Genomic DNA, 10,508 nt, shown 5'->3' with positions numbered 1-10,508 from the left:
CAAAACAAAGATTGATTGATTTGCTTATCCCAACCATTCAGTACTCTGGAGTAGGGATTCTCGAAGAAGCGACGCTAGACTCGGATCCTTAGAAGCATTAGATTGGCCAAGAGAAGGGAGGGTATGGAGTCTTCTATCCATTATTAGAGCTTAAAATAGGCATGATATTGAATCCTCTATCGGTTGATCGACTATATGGTTATAGTCCCGATTCGGCATACGGGTGTGGGAGAACTACCTCATTACTGAGAATCTCGAATGTGGATAATGTAAATCTTCAAAGATACTATCGGTTTCTACGATATATATTATGAGGAGGTACCTCCCCCTCCCCTGACGTAAGTGAAGTATTATCCCTATTGAAGGGAGGTACATCATCTAGACTATCTTCTATCCTACTGGAAATGGATGAATCTCCCCGGGTGGGATTTGAACCTACGACCAATCGGTTAACAGCCGACCGCTCTACCGCTGAGCTACCGAGGAAAGTGGCAGATGATTCAATCCCATATACTTCCAGAGACTCTTGTTCCTTGAGCCGCCCCTTGATCTGCAAGACGTTAACCACTCGAAGACCCAAAGCTTTCTTCGAGACTTCATGAACCTCGCGTACACCCTAACTCTCATTATAGGAAGAAGCAGTAATGATAGCAATCCCTTTTGCCTTCTCGGATAGAGCCTACGAATCGGGGGGGGGGCTGGTGTGGAAGATCTCGGTCATGGTTGATCTTGGTCGTGATTGATCGCCCCCCCCCCAACCCCAAGATGCATATCGATCGATCACCAATCACTAGTTTCTATTTCTCCTTTTCCGGAAAACATAGTAGAATAGTCACAGGATACTTATAGAGGTATAAGGAATATCTTGGAAAGGAGAAGAAAAAAACTCTTAGGAGACAAGAGAAACGAAGGCAGTTAGCAGTAGAATAATACCAATCATCAATCCGAATGAATAAGAAGATACTCTCCCGCCCTCCCCATATCTTGCGCTTTCTCCACCTATGGAACTCAAAATACCGGTGCCATTAATAATTCCGTCAATTACCCATTGGTCGAAAAGAAGAGTTAACTCACCCAGGAATCGAATACCTCTCACTAGAAGGATATCGTAGTAATGATCGATGTAACCCCGGTTGTGTGACCAGTCCCCAATGAGACGGTTAAATGAACCCATAGATTGTTTGGCAAAAGGATCAATATCACCGCAAGGTTGTGTGTGAGAGGATATCGGTCCATAAATCACGTAGGAGATAGATATTCCGGCTAGTGATAGACCAACCGAACCTGCTGAATCTATTAGCAATTGTACCAAATTTTCGGGATTGTTGTTGTCCTCTGAAAAGCCTGCAAGGGGAGTTAACCACTCGGATAGCAAATCGGGACCAGTTTCTCCTCCAGCGAGATTGACTCCTATTGATCCAACCAACGAAGTTGGTATCGACAGTACTACTGAAGGCAATACCATCGAAACGTCTGATTCCTTAGGATATAGAGACTCAGAACGAATATTGGACTCTGCAGAAACTTTTCTATCGACTGAATCTTCCCCGTCATAACCTCCTGCTGAATCGACTCCTTCGTCTCGCGGGGGTGGAGGAACATCATACCCATCTCCACTCGTTGCTATCGTTTTGGTGTTACTCCGAATGACACTATTCATAGAGGAATGGGATGAATTGGTACCGCCACCGGCGCGTAGATTCCCCTCAAACGTGAGGAGATAGATGCGGAACATGTAGAAAGCAGTTGGAACTGCTGTGAATGAGGCTATACATCCGGGGGGAAAGGAACGTAGCCAACTCTTTGCAATAATTTCATCTTTGGACCGGAAACGAGCTAGAGGTGGTATACCACAGAGAGAGAGAGTACCTGAAAGAAAAGTGATTCCAGTAATTGGCATATATTTTCGCGAACCACCCGTGGGAGACATATTTTGACTTCTATTGGGAGAGTATCCGACAACCCTTTCCATCGAATGAATTACTGAACCGGATCCGGGAAATAGCAAAGCTTTGGGATGGGCATGTGTAATGAGGTGAAACAACGAAGGTTTATAAGCACCGAGACCTAGAGCCAGCATCATGTAGCCCAATTGAGACATAGTAGAATAAGCTAAACCTTTCTTGATATCCTTCTGGGCAAGAGCTATCGTCGCTCCCAGTAGAGCCGTTATTCCGCCTATCCAGGAGATAACATTCATGCTTAGAGGTAAGGTTTCAAACAATTCAAGCATTCGAGCTACAAAAAAAATTCCCGCAGCTACCATAGTAGCGGCGTGTATAAGAGCCGAAATAGGTGTGGGTCCTTCCGTTGCATCGGGCAACCATACGTGGAGTGGGGATTGTGCAGATTTAGATACCGGACCCAAAAATGGTAGAGGAGCACATGTATTGGCAAGGGAGGAGCCGGCGCTGTTGTTATCAATCAACTCACTAAATCAATCACACGATTCGCGGATCTCGAAACTACCAGTTATCCAATACGTACCTAATATACCCAATAATAATCCGAAATCTCCTGTACGATTAGTTGCAAAAGCTTTTTGGCAGGCATTAGCAGCACTTGGTCGTGCGAACCAAAAACCTATCGGCGAGTAAGAGCACATCCCTACTAATTCCCGAAAAACATGAATCTGTATTGGATTGGGACTGAACACTAATCCTGACGTGGAGGCAGTGGAGAAACTTAAATAGACGGGAAACCTTACGTATCCCTAGTCGTGACGCATATGACTATCACTGTAAATCATAACCAAGACACCTATGGTGGTGACTGATATCGACGTAATGGAAGTAAGTGAATCAACTGAAAATCCTATCTTTGGAGAAATATCGTCGTTGGGAATCCATGACCATGAGTATTCAAAAGTGGAGCGACCAGTAACTTGTTGCCAGAATGTTGCGATAGAGACGGACATAGCTGCGGCTAATGAAAGAACACTGAGCATAGCACGTATACGACGAAGGCTCTTAGTGGCTTTTGGAAAAAGAAACGATGCCAATCCGATCAAACCAGAGGTTACGAATGGGCGTGAGGGGACAATCCAAGCACATTCATAAGATAATTCCATAAACATATTTAACCCGGGTTGGAACTCTTTCTGTCAATAGTTGTCAGATATATGGAGCGTCGAAGAATGGAATATATATGGACAGGTGAGATCACGCGTATCAAACCGAATAATCCATTTGTTTCTCGTTCTGGTGCGAGCCCGGCGTCGAGACTTGACAGGAATCAAATGTGTCGGAGATACTTATCTAGGTTCCATTTTTTGACCCCAAACCGATTGAGTTGTTTTGGGTTATTTTTCACACGACAAGACTATTACGGATAGACATGCAGCAATTGATACTGGAGGAAAACAACTCCGAGTAGAACCGGGGAGATTCTATGATGTTCGTCACTTCGCTCTGCTTGGGCACAACGCATCAGAGTCCAATACGGTAATGTCGATATATCGAGTTTCATTGGTTTGTCACGGATCCAAAATTGATCTCGGACATCCCCGGCTGAGTAACGCAACTGCTAGGGGGCGCGTCTTGCATCCCTGTTTCGAGAGGAAGAAAGTGATACGGAAGATCCATTCTAAGAAGAAGACGCGAAGGAAATCGGGATACAGACAGGATTTGGTTCGATCTGTAGTAGATCCCATTTGCTTAAATGGAAAGGAGTTGGTTGGTTAGCAAATTGTTATCATAAAGAAGTCAATGATTCTTGCTGGGATTCTTTTGCATAGAATGGAAACCCAGTTCCCCCAGTTGTTCCCCTTCTAATGATTCTACGCAATCACCCCCTCCCTCATTATATTGATTCTACTCGTACGTATCAACATACTCGTCGCATTCATTTCGATGATAAAACCGAATAGATAGATTTCATTATGGCAGTTCCAAAAAAACGTACTTCTAGGTCGCGGAGGAAGATTCGCAATCATATTTGGAAGACCCAAACTAATGAAGTAGCATCGAAAGCTTTTTCTCCAGCTAAATCCATTTTGACTGGACGGTCGAGAAGTTTTTACTATGTGACAAATGAAAAAATTTCTGAAACTGGTCAGTAGTACTCCCCGGTTGTAACAGGAATTGCCGTATCAATAGGACGTGGGGTCGGTCGGAATAGATAGTGAACTATTTGTTTGTTGGAACGGGGAAGACGAGATAAGTGATTGTCAGGGAACTTATTGATGAATTTGGATCCCTAGTAAGTAGTACGGGTACATGTTGATATTATTGCGTGACGGTACCGTGCGGTAAATAAAATCCAAATACTAACAGAGTTGTATCAATGAATGTTGGTAATAACCACGAGGGGGGGGGGGTTACGTGCATGAAGAAGGAGCCCAATCCCTCTCTTCCTTCCTATGATACAAGGGTCTCGATCACGATCATCGATTTATCTCTATCCCTACTACGAATGGGTATGGGTCGATAACACCCAAAGAGAATCGGGAGATAAATCTGCGTTCCCGGAACGGGAACGTCTTCTATTCCGTTTAAAATATGTTCCGACCTCGTTTATTCGGAATAGCAGGATTTGAACCTGCGACCTCCATCACCCCAAGATGGCACGCTACCGAGCTACGCCATATCCCGTTATTCCTATACAAGTATAGCGCCGTATACCTAATCAACTATAGACAGGGAAGGTCCCTTGTTGTGCGTGTGTACTCTCCCCCAGGAAGATTGACGATTCACCCGAAGATGTGATATCATTAATTACGATAAGTATAACGAGTAGCGAGCCGCTATGGTGAAATTGGTAGACACGCTGCTCTTAGGAAGCAGTGCTAGAGCATCTCGGTTCGAATCCGAGTAGCGGCATTTAATTTCAACCTGCAGGCGAGGGCTGTGTCTGATACAACCACTGGGAAAAGCAGTAGGAATAGGGAATTCTCCCCGTTTCGACGTTTAAGGGGTAAACCCGAAATCTCCTGGGAATAATGGGTGGGTGGTACATACTCTCCAAAATCTCACTAATTCACTGGATTCTCCTCATTACGATTCACACCGATATAGAGCACATATTCGCTCACATTTCTTTTCTTACGCTTCTTTCCGTCACTCTGTTTCACCGGATGGGGCTGGCTCGCAAGCTCAAGAGACTCATTAGTTTGAGCGTTGGAGGTATGACAATTGCTTTCATCTGTATAACGGGATTTACGACGATTCGTCGGATTCAACCCAAACATCTACCACCGAGCAATCTACATGAATCATCTATGTTTCTTTCACGGAGCTTCTCCCCAATGCATGTAATTATGAGAATTAGGAGTCGGAACGAATGGTCAGGTGCAGTCACGGCACCAGGTGCCATGTCGACCCATGGATTCGCAACTCTGGGTCTTCCTGAGGAAATGCAACAATCCACACCGCTAGTACCTGCTCTGCAACCTCATCGGTTAATGACGCATGTAAGTATGATGCCACTAAGCCATGTGACTTCGTTATGTGGATCTCCATCAGCAACATCTCCACCGATTGCCACCTATGACGCAGAACAATTTTCTATCCCCGGTCCAAATCAAGAATTTCCTACCTGGACCCCCTCTCCGGGAGTGGATATACACTGCTACGAGCAGGCAGGAAGTAATCCGAGAAACAGTTTTCATCGACTATCCTTGAATTCACGTAGGTGCCGATTGATCCACCAATTGGACCGATGGAGTTATCGAATCATCAGCTTAGGGTTTCCTCTACTGACTGTTGGTATTCTCTCTGGAGCAGTGTGGGCTAATGAAGCGTGGGGATCCTACTGGAGCCGGGACCCTAAGGAAACCTGGGCATTAGTGACTCGGCTGATATATGCTATTCATCTCCATACCAGAATAACTAGTGGTTGGCAGGGGGAAGGGCCTGCTATTGTAGCATCTACAGGATTCTTCATTGCTTGGATTTGTTTCTCAGGGGTTAATCCACCAGGAATCGGTTTACATAATCACGGGTGGCTTACTTAATAATTAGGTAGAAGACCGCTAATTCGATCGGGGGGAGAGATAACAAAAAATGTTACCTCGTCAGATGCTTGAAGTGTTACATGTAATCAATTCGTGATTTGAATCAGAGTCTGCATGAGGAATCGCGCTGTGGATTCCTCACCCAGACATTCATGCAATTACGTCGCCAGCGGCATGGATTCCCACTGCCTTCCCTTATAGGAATTAATACCAGAACCGCTTCCAAGAGTAATCCTCATTGAATAGATATGTTCGACTACCGATCCAAACGATACTGCGTTTTATTGCCCCTCTACTATCCCATAAAAGAGTACGGAACCAGGATAGATAGTATTTTGTGATTCCGTAGAGATGCAACCATGTCTGGATACAGACCGATACCGAGGATTGGTAAAGAGAGACAAATCGATATGAATATTTCCCGCGGTCCGGAATCAACTGAATATGGATCCGAATAGTTGGATATTCTGTATCCGTAGAATATTCGACGTAACATAGATAACAAATAAATGGGAGTTAATACTGTACCAATCGCTTCGACTACTACAACCGATAACTTAGATATAGATGAATAATGCTGATTAGTCACTATTCCTGGAAATACCATCAATTCCGATACAAACCCACTCATCCCGGGTAATGCAAGGGATGCCATTGAGAAGATACTAAACATAGTAAATATCCTGGGCATTGGGGTAGCCATCCCCCCTAATTGATCGAGATAAAGGGTACGTGTCCTATCGTAACAAGTCCCTGCAAGGTAAAATAGAGCGGCACCTATTAACCCATGGGAAATCATTTGTAACACAGCTCCATTAAGACCCGTATCTGTCACGGATCCAATTCCAATTGTTACAAAACCCATATGGGAAATTGATGAATACGCTATTCTCCTCTTAAGGTTACGCTGACCCGGCGGAATCAGGGATGCATAAACAATTTGGACTGATCCGAATAGCACCAACCACGAAGCAGGTATGGAATGAGCATGAGGTAATAATTCCATATTAATTCGAATCAATCCATACCCTCCCATTTTTAGTAATACCCCAGCCAGCAACATACATGTGCTGTAATGTGCTTCCCCATGAGTGTCTGGCAACCAAGTATGAAAAGGGAATATTGGCAGTTTCACGGCATACGCCACGAAGAATCCTAGATAAGAAAGCACTTCTAGTGATATAGGATGTGATCTGCTTGCCAAATCTCGGATATTGAAGGAGGGTTCCTGGGTCCCGTAGAAACCCATAGTTAGGGCTCCTATTAGGAGAAAGATAGAACCACCAGCTGTGTATAGAATAGACTTCGTGGCTGAGTATAGACGTCTCTTCCCACCCCACATACATAAAAGTAGGTAGATTGGGATTAATTCCAACTCCCACATAGGAGAGGAAAGCGAAATGTCTCGAGAAGCAAACAGTCCTATTTGGCCGCTATACATGGCCAACATCAAGAAATAGAATAGACGTGTATTCCGCGTAACTAGCCAAGCTGCTGAGGTTGCCGAAGTAGTGACAAATCCTGTCAGTAGAATGAGACCCATGGAGAGTCCATCAATACCTGAACTCCGATGGGAATTGATTGAATTTATCCAACTAGAATCCTCCACCAATTGAATGCATTGATCATCGATATGGAAGTGACAATGAAAGATATAAATGATTAGTAGAAATTCCGATATACAAATGCCTGGGGTATACCACCGAACGATCTTATTCCCATTGGAGGGAAGCATTGGAAATAGCGAACCCGCCAGAATCGGAAAAAGAACAATTGTGGTTAACCAGGGTACGTTACTCATCGTGGATGGAAAAATATTTTAGCGGGGGGGAGGGGGGGGGGAATCTTAATACCCCAACTCATACTCAATAGAATTGAGTATGAATCTTTGAGTATGAGTTGGAAAGAAAACGATTCGATTCTTGAATCTCTTTCTTGACCGATGAATCAATAAGCTAGACCCATACTACGAGTCGTCTCAGCTCCCGGATAGACGCGTACACTCGAGGAATCTGTTGGACAAGCGGATTCACGTCTCTTACAACCTACACAGTCTTCTGTTCTAGGAGCAGAAGCAATTTGATTGGCTTTACACCCATCCCGGGGGATCGTTTCCAATGCATCTGTCAGACAGGCTCTTACGCATTAGGTGCAACCAATACATGTGTCATAGATCTTTACTGAATGTGCCGTCGAATTTGTTCACTCCTATTGGATTGACGTGTCAAAGATATTCTCCTGTTGGGGTTGTTGAGGTGTACCTACCCTCCCCCCTGCCCCCTACCCCTTATTTTCCATTCAATCAAATCTAAGATTTGTATTGATTTGGTTTTTCCGCATCTACCTACATAGACACTCCGTGGGTGGAACTCTCCCATCATCCTCGTGAAATGAATGGGTTCTGCAATATGGGGAGGGACGGTACAAGACAATTTTAAGGAACGGGATAGGTAGGGATTCAGATAGGTATGACATAATTTTTCGGAATGAAATGCAATTGTTAGGGGGAAAACGACAGCATTACCAGCTGGATGTGATACACCTGCATTGAATAGCGATTCGCCCAAATAAATAGCGTCATCGACGAATCAATTACCATTTTAACAAATCAAATTGATCGATACGAGTCGATCTTCTATTACGCTGGATGACCGAAGCAATGGATAACCCAATAGCAGCTTCGGCAGCTGCAACGGCTATTACGGATATTGAAAAGATTTCCCCCTTCATTTGTTCATTGTCAAAGAAATTGGAGAATGCTACGAGATTTATATTAATGGCATTCAGAATCAGCTCAAGACACATCAGTGCCCTAATCATGTTTCGACTCGTGATTGATCCGGAAAAGCCAACGCGATAGGGATAAGCACCTAGAATCAGTCCATGTTCGAGCATGATGTATTAACCCCCCGGAAACTTAATTGGTTAACCTACGAGATGAGTTTACGAGAAGTTGTAATTAATTAGAAAGATGGGGAGTCATCTCCAGACGACGAAGCAGGTTCTTCGTCGGGTCTGGTTATTCCTTCACCACGAGCCATTGTAATCGCCCCTACTGAAGCCACTAGGAGGAGGATAGAAAGGAGTTCGAATGGAACCAGAAATTGTGTTAACAATTGGTATCCAATTCGCTGGATGTTGTTTTTTGAGACTCCCCCCACAACATCCCTCGATGGGTCGATTGGATTTATATCAGACCATTTCGTATCTCGAATTGTAGTGGTTGATAAGATAGATAGACCCGTACAAGCTCCTAAGGCAATAGTATCTCCCATATTCCAGGAAATGGTTGAATTGGAATCTACTGGTTCGTCAATAACCGTTACGGCAGACACGATCGAAACATTTATAGCTCCTACATAGATAGGCGATTGTGCGGCAGCTACAGAATCGGCATTCGGTACGAGATATGGGAGAGATATACAGATAAACACCAGTCCCGATGAAGAGGCGGAATAAACTATATTAGCAGATAATACCACTCCTACACTTCCCAGTAGAATACCTAATTCGATTAGTATCAAGACAGATTCATAAATTGATTCAGGTAGATTCATTATGCCCAGTTATTTTGATTCTCCCATCTCACTATATTACTATTCAATAACGACGTGTATGTGTGTGACCTACTTATGTAGACACACCCCCCCCTATTGGTAGAAATAATTGAAGGAGGGATATCTCTGCATAGCAGAGATATCTCGATATTGAATCATCTCCGACTTACTATTTTTTCTAACCAGGGAGTCGGTCTATCTTCCAAACTTCAGACGGAGATTCAATTGACACCACGAGTGACAGTTCGATTATTGGGATCTCCTTTCGTGACTCCCCCAGATGAATAACTCAGAGTTGGAACTACTTGAATTGCGGAATCCTGGGAGACAGAGAGGGGCAAACGTCCCGGAGCCATTTGATCATAATTTGATTCGTGACGATCATAAGTCGAGGGTTCATACTCCTCAGTCATTGACAAGCAATTTGTTAGGCGGTATTCGACACAATTCCCACAGAAGATACGAACTCCGAAATCAATGCTATAACTTCTTAATCGTTTTTTTCTGATGCTTCTTATCAATCTCCGGTCGACGACAGGCAGGTTAATCAGACATACTCGGACACGTACCTCACAAGCAATGCATTTGTCAAATTCAAAATGAATTCGTCCACGGAATCGTTCGGATGATATAAGTTTCTCGTAGGGGTATTGGATAGTCACAGGTAAACGATTCAGATGGTCTAGAGTAACCGCAAAACCTTGACCAGTATACCTCGCAGCTCGTATTGCTCGTTGACTATAATCCTGGAATCCAGTTACCGTGGGAAACATGTGATAGATAATCCTGGGGGAGTTCCTTAGTTTCTAGAGATTGGATAGATTAAAATCGGGGTGACATTGATGTAAACTATGAGGGGAATATCTCATTTTAGAGATGGTAGTCGAAACGAAGCTGTCAGCAACGGATTTCCCGGAGCAACGGGCAGAAGAGATTTCCAGCCGAGATCTAGTAATTGGTCTATTCTGACTCTAGGTAATGTCCATCTCGTTGCGATA

Source organism: Dipteris shenzhenensis, unplaced genomic scaffold (assembly GCF_047967505.1).
Source record: "Dipteris shenzhenensis isolate YYH24624 ecotype China unplaced genomic scaffold, Dip_SZ_1.0 scaf0494, whole genome shotgun sequence".
Lineage (NCBI taxonomy): Eukaryota > Viridiplantae > Streptophyta > Polypodiopsida > Gleicheniales > Dipteridaceae > Dipteris > Dipteris shenzhenensis.
This window is presented reverse-complemented; position numbering follows the sequence as displayed.